The sequence below is a fragment of the Musca autumnalis genome, unplaced genomic scaffold, assembly GCF_047663935.1.
Source record: "Musca autumnalis isolate F117 unplaced genomic scaffold, ASM4766393v1 scaffold_3, whole genome shotgun sequence".
NCBI classification, from domain to species: Eukaryota; Metazoa; Arthropoda; class Insecta; order Diptera; family Muscidae; genus Musca; species Musca autumnalis.
In genome coordinates this window covers 26373066-26389553 of record NW_027411866.1, presented here as the reverse complement: position 1 = coordinate 26389553, position 16488 = coordinate 26373066, and positions in this window count along the sequence as shown.

Genomic DNA, 16488 nt, shown 5'->3' with positions numbered 1-16488 from the left:
GTCTAAATGAGCAACATTTCTTTCAAAAAGGGTCTAAATGAGCAACATTTCTTTCAAAAAGGGTCTAAGGAGCCCCCTTTCTTTCAAAAAGGGTCTAAAGGAGCACCCTTTCTTTCAAAAAGGGTCTAAAGGAGCACCCTTTCTTTCAAAAAGGGTCTAAAGGAGCACCCTTTCTTTTAAAAAGGGTCTAAAGGAGCACCCTTTCTTTCAAAAAGGGTCTAAAGAAGCACCCTTTGTTTCAGAAAGGGTCTAAAAAAGCACCCTTTGTTTCAGAAAGGGTCTAAAAAAGCACCCTTTGTTTCAGAAAGGGTCTAAAGAAGCACCCTTTCTTTTAGAAAGGGTCTATAGAAGCACCCTTTCTTTTAGAAAGGGTCTATAGAAGCACCCTTTCTTTTAGAAAGGGTCTATAGAAGCACCCTTTCTTTCAGAAAGGGTCTAATAGAAGCGCCCTTTCTTTCACAAAGGGTCTAAAAGAAGCGCCCTTTCTTTCAGAAAGGGTCTAAAGAAGCACCCTTTCTTTTAGAAAGGGTCTATAGAAGCACCCTTTCTTTTAGAAAGGGTCTATAGAAACACCCTTTCTTTCAGAAAGGGTCTAAAGAAGCACCCTTTCTTTTAGAAAGGGTCTATAGAAGCACCCTTTCTTTTAGAAAGGGTCTATAGAAACACCCTTTCTTTTAGAAAGGGTCTATAGAAGCACCCTTTCTTTTAGAAAGGGTCTATAGGAGCACCCTTTCTTTTAGAAAGGGTCTAAAGAAGCACCCTTTCTTTTAGAAAGGGTCTATAGAAGCACCCTTTCTTTCAGAAAGGGTCTATAGAAGCACCCTTTCTTTCACAAAGGGTCTAATAGAAGCGCCCTTTCTTTCACAAACGGTCTATAGAAGCACCCTTTCTTTCAGAAAGGGTCTAAAGAAGCACCCTTTCTTTTAGAAAGGGTCTAATAAAGCGCCCTTTCCTTCAGAAAGGGTCTAAAGAAGCGCCCTTTCCTTCAAAAAGGGTCTAAAGAAGCACCCTTTCCTTCAAAAAGGGTCTAAAGAAGCACCCTTTCCTTCAAAAAGGGTCTAAAGAAGCACCCTTTCTTTCAGAAACGTTCTAAAGAAGCACACTTTCTTTCAGAAAGAGTCTAAAGATGCACCCTTTCTTTCAGAAAGGGTCTAAAGAAGCACCCTTTCTTTCAGAAAGTGTCTAAAGAAGCACACTTTCTTTCAGAAAGAGTCTAAAGATGCACCCTTTCTTTCAGAAAGGGTCTAAAGAAGCACCCTTTCTTTCAGAAACGTTCTAAAGAAGCACACTTTCTTTCAGAAAGGGTCTAAAGAAGCACCATTTCTTTCAGAAAGGGTCTAAAGAAGCACCCTTTCTTTCAGAAAGTGTCTAAAGAAGCACACTTTCTTTCAGAAAGAGTCTAAAGATGCACCCTTTCTTTCAGAAAGGGTCTAAAGAAGCACCCTTTCTTTCAGAAACGTTCTAAAGAAGCACACTTTCTTTCAGAAATGGTCTAAAGAAGCACACTTTCTTTCAGAAAGGGTCTAAAGAAGCACCATTTCTTTCAGAAAGTCTCTAAAGAAGCACACTTTCTTTCAGAAAGGGTCTAAAGATGCACCCTTTCTTTCAGAAAGGGTCTAAAGAAGCACCCTTTCTTTCAGAAAGGGTCTAAAGAAGCACCCTTTCTTTCAGAAAGTGTCTAAAGAAGCACACTTTCTTTCAGAAAGAGTCTAAAGATGCACCCTTTCTTTCAGAAAGCACCCTTTCTTTCAGAAACGTTCTAAAGAAGCACACTTTCTTTCAGAAATGGTCTAAAGAAGCACACTTTCTTTCAGAAACGTTCTAAAGAAGCACACTTTCTTTCAGAAATGGTCTAAAGAAGCACACTTTCTTTCAGAAAGAGTCTAAAGAAGCACCCTTTCTTTCAGAAAGTGTCTAAAGAAGCACACTTTCTTTCAGAAAGAGTCTAAAGAAGCACACTTTCTTTCAGAAACGTTCTAAAGAAGCACACTTTCTTTCAGAAAGGGTCTAAAGAAGCACCATTTCTTTCAGAAAGTGTCTAAAGAAGCACACTTTCTTTCAGAAAGAGTCTAAAGATGCACCCTTTCTTTCAGAAAGGGTCTAAAGAAGCACCCTTTCTTTCAGAAACGTTCTAAAGAAGCACACTTTCTTTCAGAAACGTTCTAAAGAAGCACACTTTCTTTCAGAAAGGGTCTAAAGAAGCACCATTTCTTTCAGAAAGTGTCTAAAGAAGCACACTTTCTTTCAGAAAGAGTCTAAAGATGCACCCTTTCTTTCAGAAAGGGTCTAAAGAAGCACCCTTTCTTTCAGAAACGTTCTAAAGAAGCACACTTTCTTTCAGAAACGTTCTAAAGAAGCACACTTTCTTTCAGAAAGGGTCTAAAGAAGCACCATTTCTTTCAGAAAGTGTCTAAAGAAGCACACTTTCTTTCAGAAAGAGTCTAAAGATGCACCCTTTCTTTCAGAAAGGGTCTAAAGAGCACCCTTTCTTTCAGAAACGTTCTAAAGAAGCACACTTTCTTTCAGAAATGGTCTAAAGAAGCACACTTTCTTTCAGAAAGGGTCTAAAGAAGCACCATTTCTTTCAGAAAGTCTCTAAAGAAGCACACTTTCTTTCAGAAAGGGTCTAAAGATGCACCCTTTCTTTCAGAAAGGGTCTAAAGAAGCACCCTTTCTTTCAGAAAGGGTCTAAAGAAGCACCCTTTCTTTCAGAAAGTGTCTAAAGAAGCACACTTTCTTTCAGAAAGAGTCTAAAGATGCACCCTTTCTTTCAGAAAGCACCCTTTCTTTCAGAAACGTTCTAAAGAAGCACACTTTCTTTCAGAAATGGTCTAAAGAAGCACACTTTCTTTCAGAAACGTTCTAAAGAAGCACACTTTCTTTCAGAAATGGTCTAAAGAAGCACACTTTCTTTCAGAAAGGGTCTAAAGAAGCACCCTTTCTTTCAGAAAGTGTCTAAAGAAGCACACTTTCTTTCAGAAAGAGTCTAAAGAAGCACCCTTTCTTTCAGAAACGTTCTAAGGAAGCACACTTTCTTTCAGAAAGGGTCTATAGAAGCACCCTTTCTTTCAGAAAGGGTCTAAAGAAGCACCCTTTCTTTCAGGAAGGGTCTATAGAAGCACCCTTTCTTTCAGAAAGGGTCTAAAGAAGCACCCTTTCTTTCAGAAAGTGCCTAAAGAAGCACCTTTTCTATCAGAAAGGGTCTAAAGAAGCACCCTTTATTTTAGAAAGGGTCTAAAGAAGCACCCTTTGTTTCAGAAAGGGTCTAAAAAAGCACCCTTTGTTTCAGAAAGGGTCTAAAAAAGCACCCTTTGTTTCAGAAAGGGTCTAAAGAAGCACCCTTTCTTTTAGAAAGGGTCTATAGAAGCACCCTTTCTTTTAGAAAGGGTCTATAGAAGCACCCTTTCTTTTAGAAAGGGTCTATAGAAGCACCCTTTCTTTCACAAAGGGTCTAATAGAAGCGCCCTTTCTTTCAGAAAGGGTCTAAAGAAGCACCCTTTCTTTCAGAAAGGGTCTAAAGAAGCACCCTTTCTTTTAGAAAGGGTCTAAAGAAGCGCCCTTTCCTTCAGCAAGGGTCTAAAGAGGCGCCCTTTCCTTCAGAAAGGGTCTAAAGAAGCGCCCTTTCCTTCAAAAAGGGTCTAAAGAAGCACACTTTCTTTCAGAAAGGGTCTAAAGAAGCACCCTTTCTTTCAGAAAGTGTCTAAAGAAGCACACTTTCTTTCAGAAAGAGTCTAAAGATGCACCCTTTCTTTAAGAAAGGGTCTAAAGAAGCACCCTTTCTTTCAGAAACGTTCTAAAGAAGCACACTTTCTTTCAGAAATGGTCTAAAGAAGCACACTTTCTTTCAGAAAGGGTCTAAAGAAGCACCCTTTCTTTCAGAAACGTTCTAAAGAAGCACACTTTCTTTCAGAAAGGGTCTAAAGAAGCACCCTTTCTTTCAGAAACGTTCTAAGGAAGCACACTTTCTTTCAGAAAGGGTCTAAAGAAGCACCCTTTCTTTCAGAAAGTGTCTAAAGAAGCACACTTTCTTTCAGAAAGAGTCTAAAGATGCACCCTTTCTTTCAGAAAGGGTCTAAAGAAGCACCCTTTCTTTCAGAAACGTTCTAAAGAAGCACACTTTCTTTCAGAAAGTGTCTAAAGAAGCACACTTTCTTTCAGAAAGGGTCTAAAGATGCACCCTTTCTTTCAGAAAGGGTCTAAAGAAGCACCCTTTCTTTCAGAAACGTTCTAAAGAAGCACACTTTCTTTCAGAAATGGTCTAAAGAAGCACACTTTCTTTCAGAAATGGTCTAAAGATGCACCCTTTCTTTCAGAAAGGGTCTAAAGAAGCACCCTTTCTTTCAGAAAGTGTCTAAAGAAGCACACTTTCTTTCAGAAAGGGTCTAAAGATGCACCCTTTCTTTCAGAAAGGGTCTAAAGAAGCACCCTTTCTTTCAGAAACGTTCTAAAGAAGCACACTTTCTTTCAGAAAGGGTCTAAAGAAGCACCCTTTCTTTCAGAAACCTTCTAAAGAAGCACACTTTCTTTCAGAAAGGGTCTAAAGAAGCACCCTTTCTTTCAGAAAGGGTCTAAAGAAGCACCCTTTCTTTCAGAAAGGGTCTAAAGAAGCACCCTTTCTTTCAGAAAGTGTCTAAAGAAGCACACTTTCTTTCAGAAAGAGTCTAAAGATGCACCCTTTCTTTCAGAAAGGGTCTAAAGAAGCACCCTTTCTTTCAGAAACGTTCTAAAGAAGCACACTTTCTTTCAGAAAGGGTCTAAAGAAGCACACTTTCTTTCAGAAAGGGTCTAAAGAAGCACCCTTTCTTTCAGAAACGTTCTAAAGAAGCACACTTTCTTTCAGAAATGGTCTAAAGAAGCACCCTTTCTTTCAGAAAGTGTCTAAAGAAGCACACTTTCTTTCAGAAAGAGTCTAAAGATGCACCCTTTCTTTCAGAAAGGGTCTAAAGAAGCACCCTTTCTTTCAGAAACGTTCTAAAGAAGCACCCTTTCTTTCAGAAAGGGTCTATAGAAGCACCCTTTCTTTCAGGAAGGGTCTATAGAAGCACCCTTTCTTTCAGAAAGGGTCTAAAGAAGCACCCTTTCTTTCAGAAACGTTCTAAAGAAGCACACTTTCTTTCAGAAAGGGTCTAAAGAAGCACACTTTCTTTCAGAAAGGGTCTAAAGAAGCACCCTTTCTTTCAGAAAGGGTCTAAAGAAGCACCCTTTCTTTTAGAAAGGGTCTAAAGAAGCACACTTTCTTTCAGAAAGAGTCTAAAGATGCACCCTTTCTTTCAGAAACGTTCTAAAGAAGCACACTTTCTTTCAGAAAGGGTCTAAAGAAGCACACTTTCTTTCAAAAACGTTCTAAAGAAGCACACTTTCTTTCAGAAACGTTCTAAAGAAGCACACTTTCTTTCAGAAAGTGTCTAAAGAAGCACACTTTCTTTCAGAAAGGGTCTAAAGAAGCACCCTTTCTTTCAGAAAGGGTCTAAAGAAGCACCCTTTCTTTTAGAAAGGGTCTAAAGAAGCACCCTTTCTTTCAGAAAGTGTCTAAAGAAGCACACTTTCTTTCAGAAAGAGTCTAAAGATGCACCCTTTCTTTCAGAAAGGGTCTAAAGAAGCACCCTTTCTTTCAGAAAGGGTCTAAAGAAGCACCCTTTCTTTCAGAAACGTTCTAAAGAAGCACACTTTCTTTCAGAAAGTGTCTAAAGAAGCACACTTTCTTTCAGAAAGGGTCTAAAGAAGCACCCTTTCTTTCAGAAAGGGTCTAAAGAAGCACCCTTTCTTTTAGAAAGGGTCTAAAGAAGCACCCTTTCTTTCAGAAAGTGTCTAAAGAAGCACACTTTCTTTCAGAAAGAGTCTAAAGATGCACCCTTTCTTTCAGAAAGGGTCTAAAGAAGCACCCTTTCTTTCAGAAACGTTCTAAAGAAGCACACTTTCTTTCAGAAAGAGTCTAAAGATGCACCCTTTCTTTCAGAAACGTTCTAAGGAAGCACACTTTCTTTCAGAAAGGGTCTAAAGAAGCACACTTTCTTTCAGAAAGGGTCTAAAGAAGCACCCTTTCTTTCAGAAAGTGTCTAAAGAAGCACCCTTTCTTTCAGAAAGAGTCTAAAGATGCACCCTTTCTTTCAGAAAGGGTCTAAAGAAGCACCCTTTCTTTCAGAAAGGGTCTATAGAAGCACCCTTTCTTTCAGGAAGGGTCTATAGAAGCACCCTTTCTTTCAGAAAGGGTCTAAAGAAGCACCCTTTCTTTCAGGAAGGGTCTATAGAAGCACCCTTTCTTTCAGAAAGGGTCTAAAGAAGCACCCTTTCTTTCAGAAAGGATCTATAGAAGCACCCTTTCTTTCAGGAAGGGTCTAAAGAAGAACCCTTTCTTTCAGGAAGGGTCTATAGAAGCACCCTTTCTTTCAGAAAGGGTCTAAAGACGCACCCTTTCTTTCAGGAAGGGTCTAAAGAAGCACCCTTTCTTTAAGAAAGGGTCTATAGAAGCACCCTTTCTTTAAGAAAGGGTCTATAGAAGCACCCTTTCTTTCAGGAAGGGTCTAAAGAAGAACCCTTTCTTTCAGGAAGGGTCTATAGAAGCACCCTTTCTTTCAGAAAGGGTCTAAAGAAGCACCCTTTCTTTCAGAAAGGGTCTAAAGAAGCACCCTTTCTTTCAGAAAGGGTCTAAAGAAGCACCCTTTCTTTCAGAAAGGGTCTATAGAAGCACCCTTTCTTTCAGAAAGGGTCTAAAGAAGCACCCTTTCTTTCAGAAAGGGTCTAAAGAAGCACCCTTTCTTTCAGAAAGGGTCTAAAGAAGCACCCTTTCTTTCAGGAAGGGTCTATAGAAGCACCCTTTCTTTCAGAAAGGGTCTAAAGAAGCACCCTTTCTTTCAGAAAGGATCTATAGAAGCACCCTTTCTTTCAGGAAGGGTCTAAAGAAGAACCCTTTCTTTCAGGAAGGGTCTATAGAAGCACCCTTTCTTTCAGAAAGGGTCTAAAGACGCACCCTTTCTTTCAGGAAGGGTCTAAAGAAGCACCCTTTCTTTAAGAAAGGGTCTATAGAAGCACCCTTTCTTTCAGGAAGGGTCTAAAGAAGAACCCTTTCTTTCAGGAAGGGTCTATAGAAGCACCCTTTCTTTCAGAAAGGGTCTAAAGAAGCACCCTTTCTTTCAGAAAGGGTCTAAAGAAGCACCCTTTCTTTCAGAAAGGGTCTAAAGAAGCACCCTTTCTTTCAGAAAGGGTCTATAGAAGCACCCTTTCTTTCAGAAAGGGTCTAAAGAAGCACCCTTTCTTTCAGAAAGGGTCTAAAGAAGCACCCTTTCTTTCAGAAAGGGTCTAAAGAAGCACCCTTTCTTTCAGGAAGGGTCTATAGAAGCACCCTTTCTTTCAGAAAGGGTCTAAAGAAGCACCCTTTCTTTCAGAAAGGATCTATAGAAGCACCCTTTCTTTCAGGAAGGGTCTAAAGAAGAACCCTTTCTTTCAGGAAGGGTCTATAGAAGCACCCTTTCTTTCAGAAAGGGTCTAAAGACGCACCCTTTCTTTCAGGAAGGGTCTAAAGATGCACCCTTTCTTTAAGAAAGGGTCTATAGAAGCACCCTTTCTTTCAGGAAGGGTCTAAAGAAGAACCCTTTCTTTCAGAAAGGGTCTAAAGAAGCACCCTTTCTTTCAGAAAGGGTCTAAAGAAGCACCCTTTCTTTCAGAAAGGGTCTATAGAAGCACCCTTTCTTTCAGGAAGGGTCTATAGAAGCACCCTTTCTTTCAGAAAGGGTCTAAAGAAGCACCCTTTCTTTCAGGAAGGGTCTATAGAAGCACCCTTTCTTTCAGAAAGGGTCTAAAGAAGCACCCTTTCTTTCAGAAAGGATCTATAGAAGCACCCTTTCTTTCAGGAAGGGTCTAAAGAAGAACCCTTTCTTTCAGGAAGGGTCTATAGAAGCACCCTTTCTTTCAGAAAGGGTCTAAAGAAGCACCCTTTCTTTCAGGAAGGGTCTAAAGAAGCACCCTTTCTTTCAGAAAGGGTCTATAGAAGCACCCTTTCTTTCAGAAAGGGTCTAAAGAAGCACCCTTTCTTTCAGAAAGGGTCTATAGAAGCACCCTTTCTTTCAGAAAGGGTCTAAAGAAGCACCCTTTCTTTCAGAAAGGGTCTAAAGAAGAACCCTTTCTTTCAGAAAGGGTCTATAGAAGCACCCTTTCTTTCAGGAAGGGTCTAAAGTAGAACCCTTTCTTTCAGGAAGGGTCTATAGAAGCACCCTTTCTTTGAGAAAGGGTCTAAAGAAGCACCCTTTCTTTTAGAAAGGGTCTATAGCAGCACCCTTTCTTTCAGGAAGGGTCCATAGAAGCACCCTTGCTTTCAGGAAGGGTCTACAGAAGCACCCTTGCTTTCAGGAAGGGTCTAAAGAAGCACCCTTTCTTTCAGAAAGGGTCTATAGCAGCACCCTTTCTTTCAGGAAGGGTCTATAGAAGCACCCTTTCTTTCAGAAAGGGTCTAAAGAAGCACCCTGTCTTTCAGAAAGGGTCTAAAGAAGCACCCTTTCTTTCAGAAAGGGTCTAAAGAAGCACCCTTTCTTTCAGGAAGGGTCTAAAGAAGCACCCTTTCTTTCAGAAAGGATCTATAGAAGCACCCTTTCTTTCAGGAAGAGTCAAAAGAAGCACCCTTTCTTTCAGAAAGGGTCTATAGCAGCACCCTTTCTTTCAGGAAGGGTCTAAAGAAGCACCGTTTCTTTCAGAAAGGGTCTATAGCAGCACCCTTTCTTTCAGTAAGGGTCTAAAGAAGCACCCTTTCTTTCAGTAAGGGTCTAAAGAAGCACCCTTTCTTTCAGAAATTGTCTAAAGAAGCACCCTTTCTTTCAGGAAGGGTCTAAAGAAGCACCCTTTCTTTCAGGAAGGGTCTATAGAAGCACCCTTTCTTTCAGGAAGGGTCTAAAGAAGCACCCTTTCTTTCAGGAAGGGTCTATAGAAGCACCCTTTCTTTCAGGAAGGGTCTAAAGAAGCACCCTTTCTTTCAGAAAGGGTCTATAGCAGCACCCTTTCTTTCAGGAAGGGTCTATAGCAGCACCCTTTCTTTCAGGAAGGGTCTATAGAAGCACCCTTTGTTTCAGAAAGGGTCTAAATAAGCACCCTTTCTTTCAGAAAGGGTCTAAAGAAGCACCCTTTCTTTAAGGAAGTGTGTAAAGAAGCACCCTTTCTGTTAGGAAGTGTGTAAAGAAGCACCCTTTCTATTAGAAAGGGTCTAAAGAAGCACCCTTTCTTTCAGGAAGGGTCTAAAGAAGCACCCTTTCTTTCAGGAAGGGTCTAAAGAAGCACCCTTTCTTTCAGGAAGGGTCTAAAGAAGCACCCTTTCTTTCAGGAAGGGTCTAAAGAAGCAACCTTTCTTTCAGGAAGGGTCTAAAGAAGCACCCTTTCTTTCAGAAAGGGTCTAAAGAAGCACCCTTTCTTTCAGGAAGGGTCTATAGAAGCACCCTTTCTTTCAGAAAGGGTCTAAAGAAGCACCCTTTCTTTCAGAAAGGGTCTAAAGAAGCACCCTTCCTTTCAGAAAGGGTCTAAAGAAGCACCCTTTCTTTCAGAAAGGGTCTAAAGAAGCACCCTTTCTTTCAGAAAGGATCTATAGAAGCACACTATTGTTCAGAAAGGGTCTATAGAAGCACACTTTCGTTCAGAAAGGGTCTATAGCAGCACCCTGTCTTTTAGGAAGGGTGTAAAGAAGCACCCTTTCTTTTAGGAAGGGTGTAAAGAAGCACCCTTTCTATTAGAAAGGGTCTAAAGAAGCACCCTTTCTTTCAGGAAGGGTCTAAAGAAGCACCCTTTCTTTCAGGAAGGGTCTATAGAAGCACACTTTCGTTCAGAAAGGGTCTAAAGAAGCACCCTTTCTTTCAGGAAGGGTCTAAAGAAGCACCCTTTCTTTCAGAAAGGGTCTAAAAAAGCACCCTTTCTTTCAGGAAGGGTCTAAAGAAGCACCCTTTCAGAAAGGGTCTAAAGAAGCACCCTTTCATTCAGAAAGGGTCTAAAGAAGCACCCTTTCATTCAGAAAGGGTCTAAAGAAGCACCCTTTCATTCAGAAAGGGTCTAAAGAAGCACCCTTTCATTCAGAAAGGGTCTAAAGAAGCACCCTTTCATTCAGAAAGGGTCTAAAGAAGCACCCTTTCTTTCAAAAAGGGTCTAAAGAAGCACCCTTTCTTTATGAAAGGGTCTAAAGAAGCACCATTTCTTTATGAAAGGGTCTAAAGAAGCACCCTTTCTTTCAGAAAGTGTCTAAAGAAGCACCCTTTCTTTCAGAAATTGTCTAAAGAAGCACCCTTTCTTTCAGGAAGGGTCTATAGAAGCACCCTTTCTTTCAGGAAGGGTCCATAGAAGCACCCTTGCTTTCAGGAAGGGTCTAAAGAAGCACCCTTTCTTTCAGAAAGGGTCTATAGCAGCACCCTTTCTTTCAGGAAGGGTCTATAGAAGCACCCTTTCTTTCAGGAAGGGTCAAAAGAAGCACCCTTTCTTTCAGAAAGGGTCTATAGCAGCACCCTTTCTTTCAGGAAGGGTCTAAAGAAGCACCCTTTCTTTCAGGAAGGGTCTAAAGAAGCACCCTTTCTTTCAGGAAGGGTCTAAAGAAGCACCCTTTCTTTCAGGAAGGGTCTATAGAAGCACCCTTTCTTTCAGAAAGGGTCTAAAGAAGCACCCTTTCTTTCAGAAATTGTCTAAAGAAGCACCCTTTCTTTCAGGAAGGGTCTATAGAAGCACCCTTTCTTTCAGGAAGGGTCCATAGAAGCACCCTTGCTTTCAGGAAGGGTCTAAAGAAGCACGCTTTCTTTCAGAAAGGGTCTATAGCAGCACCCTTTCTTTCAGGAAGGGTCTATAGAAGCACCCTTTCTTTCAGAAAGGATCTTTCAGAAAGGGTCAAAAGAAGCACCCTTTCTTTCAGGAAGGGTCTAAAGAAGAACCCTTTCTTTCAGGAAGGGTCTATAGAAGCACCCTTTCTTTCAGGAAGGGTCTATAGAAGCACCCTTTCTTTCAGGAAGGGTCCATAGAAGCACCCTTTCTTTCAGAAAGGGTCTAAAGAAGCACCCTTTCTTTCAGAAAGGGTCTAAAGAAGCACCCTTTCTTTCAGAAAGGGTCTAAAGAAGCACCCTTTCTTTCAGAAAGGATCTTTCAGAAAGGGTCAAAAGAAGCACCCTTTCTTTCAGGAAGGGTCTAAAGAAGAACCCTTTCTTTCAGGAAGGGTCTAAAGAAGAACCCTTTCTTTCAGGAAGGGTCTATAGAAGCACACATTCTTTCAGGAAGGGTCTATAGAAGCACACTTTCTTTCAGAAAGAGTCTAAAGATGCACCCTTTCTTTCAGAAAGGGTCTAAAGTAGCACCCTTTCTTTCACAAAGGGTCTATAGAAGCGCCCTTTCTTTCACAAAGGGTCTATAGAAGCGCCCTTTCTTTCACAAAGGGTCTATAGAAGCACCCTTTCTTTCAGGAAGGGTCTATAGAAGCACCCTTTCTTTCAGGAAGGGTCTAAAGAAGCACCCTTTCTTTCAGAAAGGGTCTATAGAAGCACCCTTTCTTTCAGGAAGGGTCTATAGAAGCACCCTTTTTTTCAGAAAGGGTCTAAAGAAGCACCCTTTCTTTCAGGAAGGGTCTAAAGAAGAACCCTTTCTTTCAGGAAGGGTCTATAGAAGCACCCTTTCTTTCAGAAAGGGGCTATAGAAGCACCCTTTCTTTCAGAAAGGGTCTAAAGAAGCACCCTTTCTTTCAGAAAGGGTCTAAAGAAGCACCCTTTCTTTCAGAAATTGTCTAAAGAAGCACCCTTTCTTTCAGGAAGGGTCTATAGAAGCACCCTTTCTTTCAGGAAGGGTCCATAGAAGCACCCTTGCTTTCAGGAAGGGTCTAAAGAAGCACCCTTTCTTTCAGAAAGGGTCTATAGCAGCACCCTTTCTTTCAGGAAGGGTCTAAAGAAGCACCATTTCTTTCAGAAAGGATCTATAGAAGCACCCTTTCTTTCAGGAAGAGTCAAAAGAAGCACCCTTTCTTTCAGAAAGGGTCTATAGCAGCACCCTTTCTTTCAGAAAGGGTCTAAAGAAGCACCGTTTCTTTCAGAAAGGGTCTATAGCAGCACCCTTTCTTTCAGGAAGGGTCTAAAGAAGCACCCTTTCTTTCAGAAAGGGTCTAAAGAAGCACCATTTCTTTCCGAAAGGGTCTAAAGAAGCTCCCTTTCTTTCAGAAATTGTCTAAAGAAGCACCCTTTCTTTCAGGAAGGGTCTAAAGAAGCACCCTTTCTTTCAGAAAGGGTCTACAGCAGCACCCTTTCTTTCAGAAAGGGTCTATAGCAGCACCCTTTCTTTCAGAAAGGGTCTATAGCAGCACCCTTTCTTTCAGGAAGGGTCTATAGAAGCACCCTTTCTTTCAGAAAGGGTCTAAAGAAGCACCCTTTCTTTCAGAAAGGGTCTAAAGAAGCACCATTTCTTTCCGAAAGGGTCTAAAGAAGCACCCTTTCTTTCAGAAATTGTCTAAAGAAGCACCCTTTCTTTCAGGAAGGGTCTAAAGAAGCACCCTTTCTTTCAGGAAGGGTCTATAGAAGCACCCTTTCTTTCAGAAAGGGTCTAAAGAAGCACCCTTTCTTTCAGGAAGGGTCTAAAGAAGCACCCTTTCTTTCAGGAAGGGTCTATAGAAGCACCCTTTCTTTCAGAAAGGGTCTAAAGAAGCACCCTTTCTTTCAGAAAGGATCTTTCAGAAAGGGTCAAAAGAAGCACCCTTTCTTTCAGGAAGGGTCTAAAGAAGAACCCTTTCTTTCAGGAAGGGTCTATAGAAGCACCCTTTCTTTCAGAAAGGGTCTAAAGAAGCACCCTTTCTTTCAGAAAGGGTCTAAAGAAGCACCATTTCTTTCCGAAAGGGTCTAAAGAAGCACCCTTTCTTTCAGAAATTGTCTAAAGAAGCACCCTTTCTTTCAGGAAGGGTCTAAAGAAGCACCCTTTCTTTCAGGAAGGGTCTATAGAAGCACCCTTTCTTTCAGGAAGGGTCTAAAGAAGCACCCTTTCTTTCAGAAAGGGTCTATAGCAGCACCCTTTCTTTCAGAAAGGGTCTATAGCAGCACCCTTTCTTTCAGGAAGGGTCTATAGCAGCACCCTTTCTTTCAGGAAGGGTCTATAGAAGCACCCTTTGTTTCAGAAAGGGTCTAAATAAGCACCCTTTCTTTCAGAAAGGGTCTAAAGAAGCACCCTTTCTTTTAGGAGGTGTGTAAAGAAGCACCCTTTCTGTTAGGAAGTGTGTAAAGAAGCACCCTTTCTATTAGAAAGGGTCTAAAGAAGCACCCTTTCTTTCAGGAAGGGTCTAAAGAAGCACCCTATCTTTCAGGAAGGGTCTAAAGAAGCACCCTTTCTTTCAGGAAGGGTCTAAAGAAGCACCCTTTCTTTCAGAAAGGGTCTATAGCAGCACCCTTTCTTTCAGGAAGGGTCTATAGAAGCACCCTTTCTTTCAGAAAGGGTCTAAAGAAGCACACTTTTGTTCAGAAAGGGTCTATAGAAGCACACTTTCGTTCAGAAAGGGTCTAAAGAAGCACCATTTCTTTCCGAAAGGGTCTAAAGAAGCACCCTTTCTTTCAGAAATTGTCTAAAGAAGCACCCTTTCTTTCAGGAAGGGTCTAAAGAAGCACCCTTTCTTTCAGGAAGGGTCTATAGAAGCACCCTTTCTTTCAGAAAGGGTCTAAAGAAGCACCCTTTCTTTCAGGAAGGGTCTAAAGAAGCACCCTTTCTTTCAGGAAGGGTCTATAGAAGCACCCTTTCTTTTAGAAAGGGTCTAAAGAAGCACCCTTTCTTTCAGAAAGGGTCTAAAGAAGCACCCTTTCTTTCAGAAAGGGTCTAAAGAAGCACCCTTTCTTTCAGAAAGGGTCTAATAAAGAAGCACCCTTTCTTTCAGAAAGGGTCTAATAAAGAAGCACCCTTTCTTTCAGAAAGGGTCTAATAAAGAAGCACCCTTTCTTTCAGAAATTGTCTAAAGAAGCACCCTTTCTTTCAGGAAGGGTCTAAAGAAGCACCCTTTCTTTCAGGAAGGGTCTAAAGAAGCACCCTTTCTTTCAGGAAGGGTCTATAGAAGCACCCTTTCTTTCAGAAAGGGTCTAAAGAAGCACCCTTTCTTTCAGGAAGGGTCTAAAGAAGCACCCTTTCTTTCAGGAAGGGTCTATAGAAGCACCCTTTCTTTCAGAAAGGGTCTAAAGAAGCACCCTTTCTTTCAGAAAGGGTCTAAAGAAGCACCCTTTCTTTCAGAAAGGGTCTAAAGAAGCACCCTTCCTTTCAGAAAGGGTCTAAAGAAGCACCATTTCTTTCCGAAAGGGTCTAAAGAAGCACCCTTTCTTTCAGAAATTGTCTAAAGAAGCACCCTTTCTTTCAGGAAGGGTCTAAAGAAGCACCCTTTCTTTCAGGAAGGGTCTATAGAAGCACCCTTTCTTTCAGAAAGGGTCTAAAGAAGCACCCTTTCTTTCAGGAAGGGTCTAAAGAAGCACCCTTTCTTTCAGGAAGGGTCTATAGAAGCACCCTTTCTTTCAGAAAGGGTCTAAAGAAGCACCCTTTCTTTCAGGAAGGGTATAAAGAAGCACCCTTTCTTTCAGGAAGGGTCTATAGAAGCACCCTTTCTTTCAGAAAGGGTCTAAAGAAGCACCCTTTCTTTCAGAAAGGGTCTAAAGAAGCACCCTTTCTTTCAGAAAGGGTCTAAAGAAGCACCCTTTCTTTCAGGAAGGGTCTAAAGAAGCACCCTTTCTTTCAGAAAGGATCTATAGAAGCACACTTTTGTTCAGAAAGGGTCTAAAGAAGCACCCTTTCTTTCAGGAAGGGTCTATAGAAGCACCCTTTCTTTCAGAAAGGGTCTAAAGAAGCACCCTTTCTTTCAGAAAGGGTCTAAAGAAGCACCATTTCTTTCCGAAAGGGTCTAAAGAAGCACCCTTTCTTTCAGGAAGGGTCTAAAGAAGCACCCTTTCTTTCAGGAAGGGTCTATAGAAGCACCCTTTCTTTCAGAAAGGGTCTAAAGAAGCACCCTTTCTTTCAGGAAGGGTATAAAGAAGCACCCTTTCTTTCAGGAAGGGTCTATAGAAGCACCCTTTCTTTCAGAAAGGGTCTAAAGAAGCACCCTTTCTTTCAGAAAGGGTCTAAAGAAGCACCCTTTCTTTCAGAAAGGGTCTAAAGAAGCACCCTTTCTTTCAGGAAGGGTCTAAAGAAGCACCCTTTCTTTCAGAAAGGATCTATAGAAGCACACTTTTGTTCAGAAAGGGTCTATAGAAGCACACTTTCGTTCAGAAAGGGTCTATAGCAGCACCCTGTCTTTTAGGAAGGGTGTAAAGAAGCACCCTTTCTTTTAGGAAGGGTGTAAAGAAGCACCCTTTCTATTAGAAAGGGTCTAAAGAAGCACCCTTTCTTTCAGGAAGGGTCTAAAGAAGCACCCTTTCTTTCAGGAAGGGTCTATAGAAGCACACTTTCGTTCAGAAAGGGTCTAAAGAAGCACCCTTTCTTTCAGGAAGGGTCTAAAAAAGCACCCTTTCTTTCAGGAATGGTCTAAAAAAGCACCCTTTCTTTCAGGAAGGGTCTAAAGAAGCACCCTTTCATTCAGAAAGGGTCTAAAAAGCACCCTTTCATTCAGAAAGGGTCTAAAGAAGCACCCTTTCATTCAGAAAGGGTCTAAAGAAGCACCCTTTCATTCAGAAAAGGTCTAAAGAAGCACCCTTTCATTCAGAAAGGGTCTAAAGAAGCACCCTTTCTTTCAGAAAGGGTCTAAAGAAGCACCCTTTCTTTATGAAAGGGTCTAAAGAAGCACCATTTCTTTATGAAAGGGTCTAAAGAAGCACCCTTTCTTTCAGAAATTGTCTAAAGAAGCACCCTTTCTTTCAGGAAGGGTCTATAGAAGCACCCTTTCTTTCAGGAAGGGTCCATAGAAGCACCCTTGCTTTCAGGAAGGGTCTAAAGAAGCACCCTTTCTTTCAGAAAGGGTGTAAAGAAGCACCCTTTCTATTAGAAAGGGTCTAAAGAAGCACCCTTTCTTTCAGGAAGGGTCTAAAGAAGCACCCTTTCTTTCAGGAAGGGTCTATAGAAGCACACTTTCGTTCAGAAAGGGTCTAAAGAAGCACCCTTTCTTTCTGGAAGGGTCTAAAGAAGCACCCTTTCTTTCAGAAAGGGTCTAAAGAAGCACCCTTTCTTTCAGAAAGGGTCTAAAAAAGCACCCTTTCTTTCAGGAAGGGTCTAAAGAAGCACCCTTTCATTCAGAAAGGGTCTAAAGAAGCACCCTTTCATTCAGAAAGGGTCTAAAGAAGCACCCTTTCATTCAGAAAGGGTCTAAAGAAGCACCCTTTCTTTCAGAAAGGGTCTAAAGAAGCACCCTTTCTTTCAGAAAGGGTCTAAAGAAGCACCCTTTCTTTCAGGAAGGGTCTATAGAAGCACACTTTCTTTCAGAAAGGGTCTAAAGAAGCACCCTTTCATTCAGAAAGGGTCTAAAGAAGCACCCTTTCATTCAGAAAGGGTCTAAAGAAGCACCCTTTCATTCAGAAAGGGACTAAAGAAGCACCCTTTTATTCAGAAAGGGTC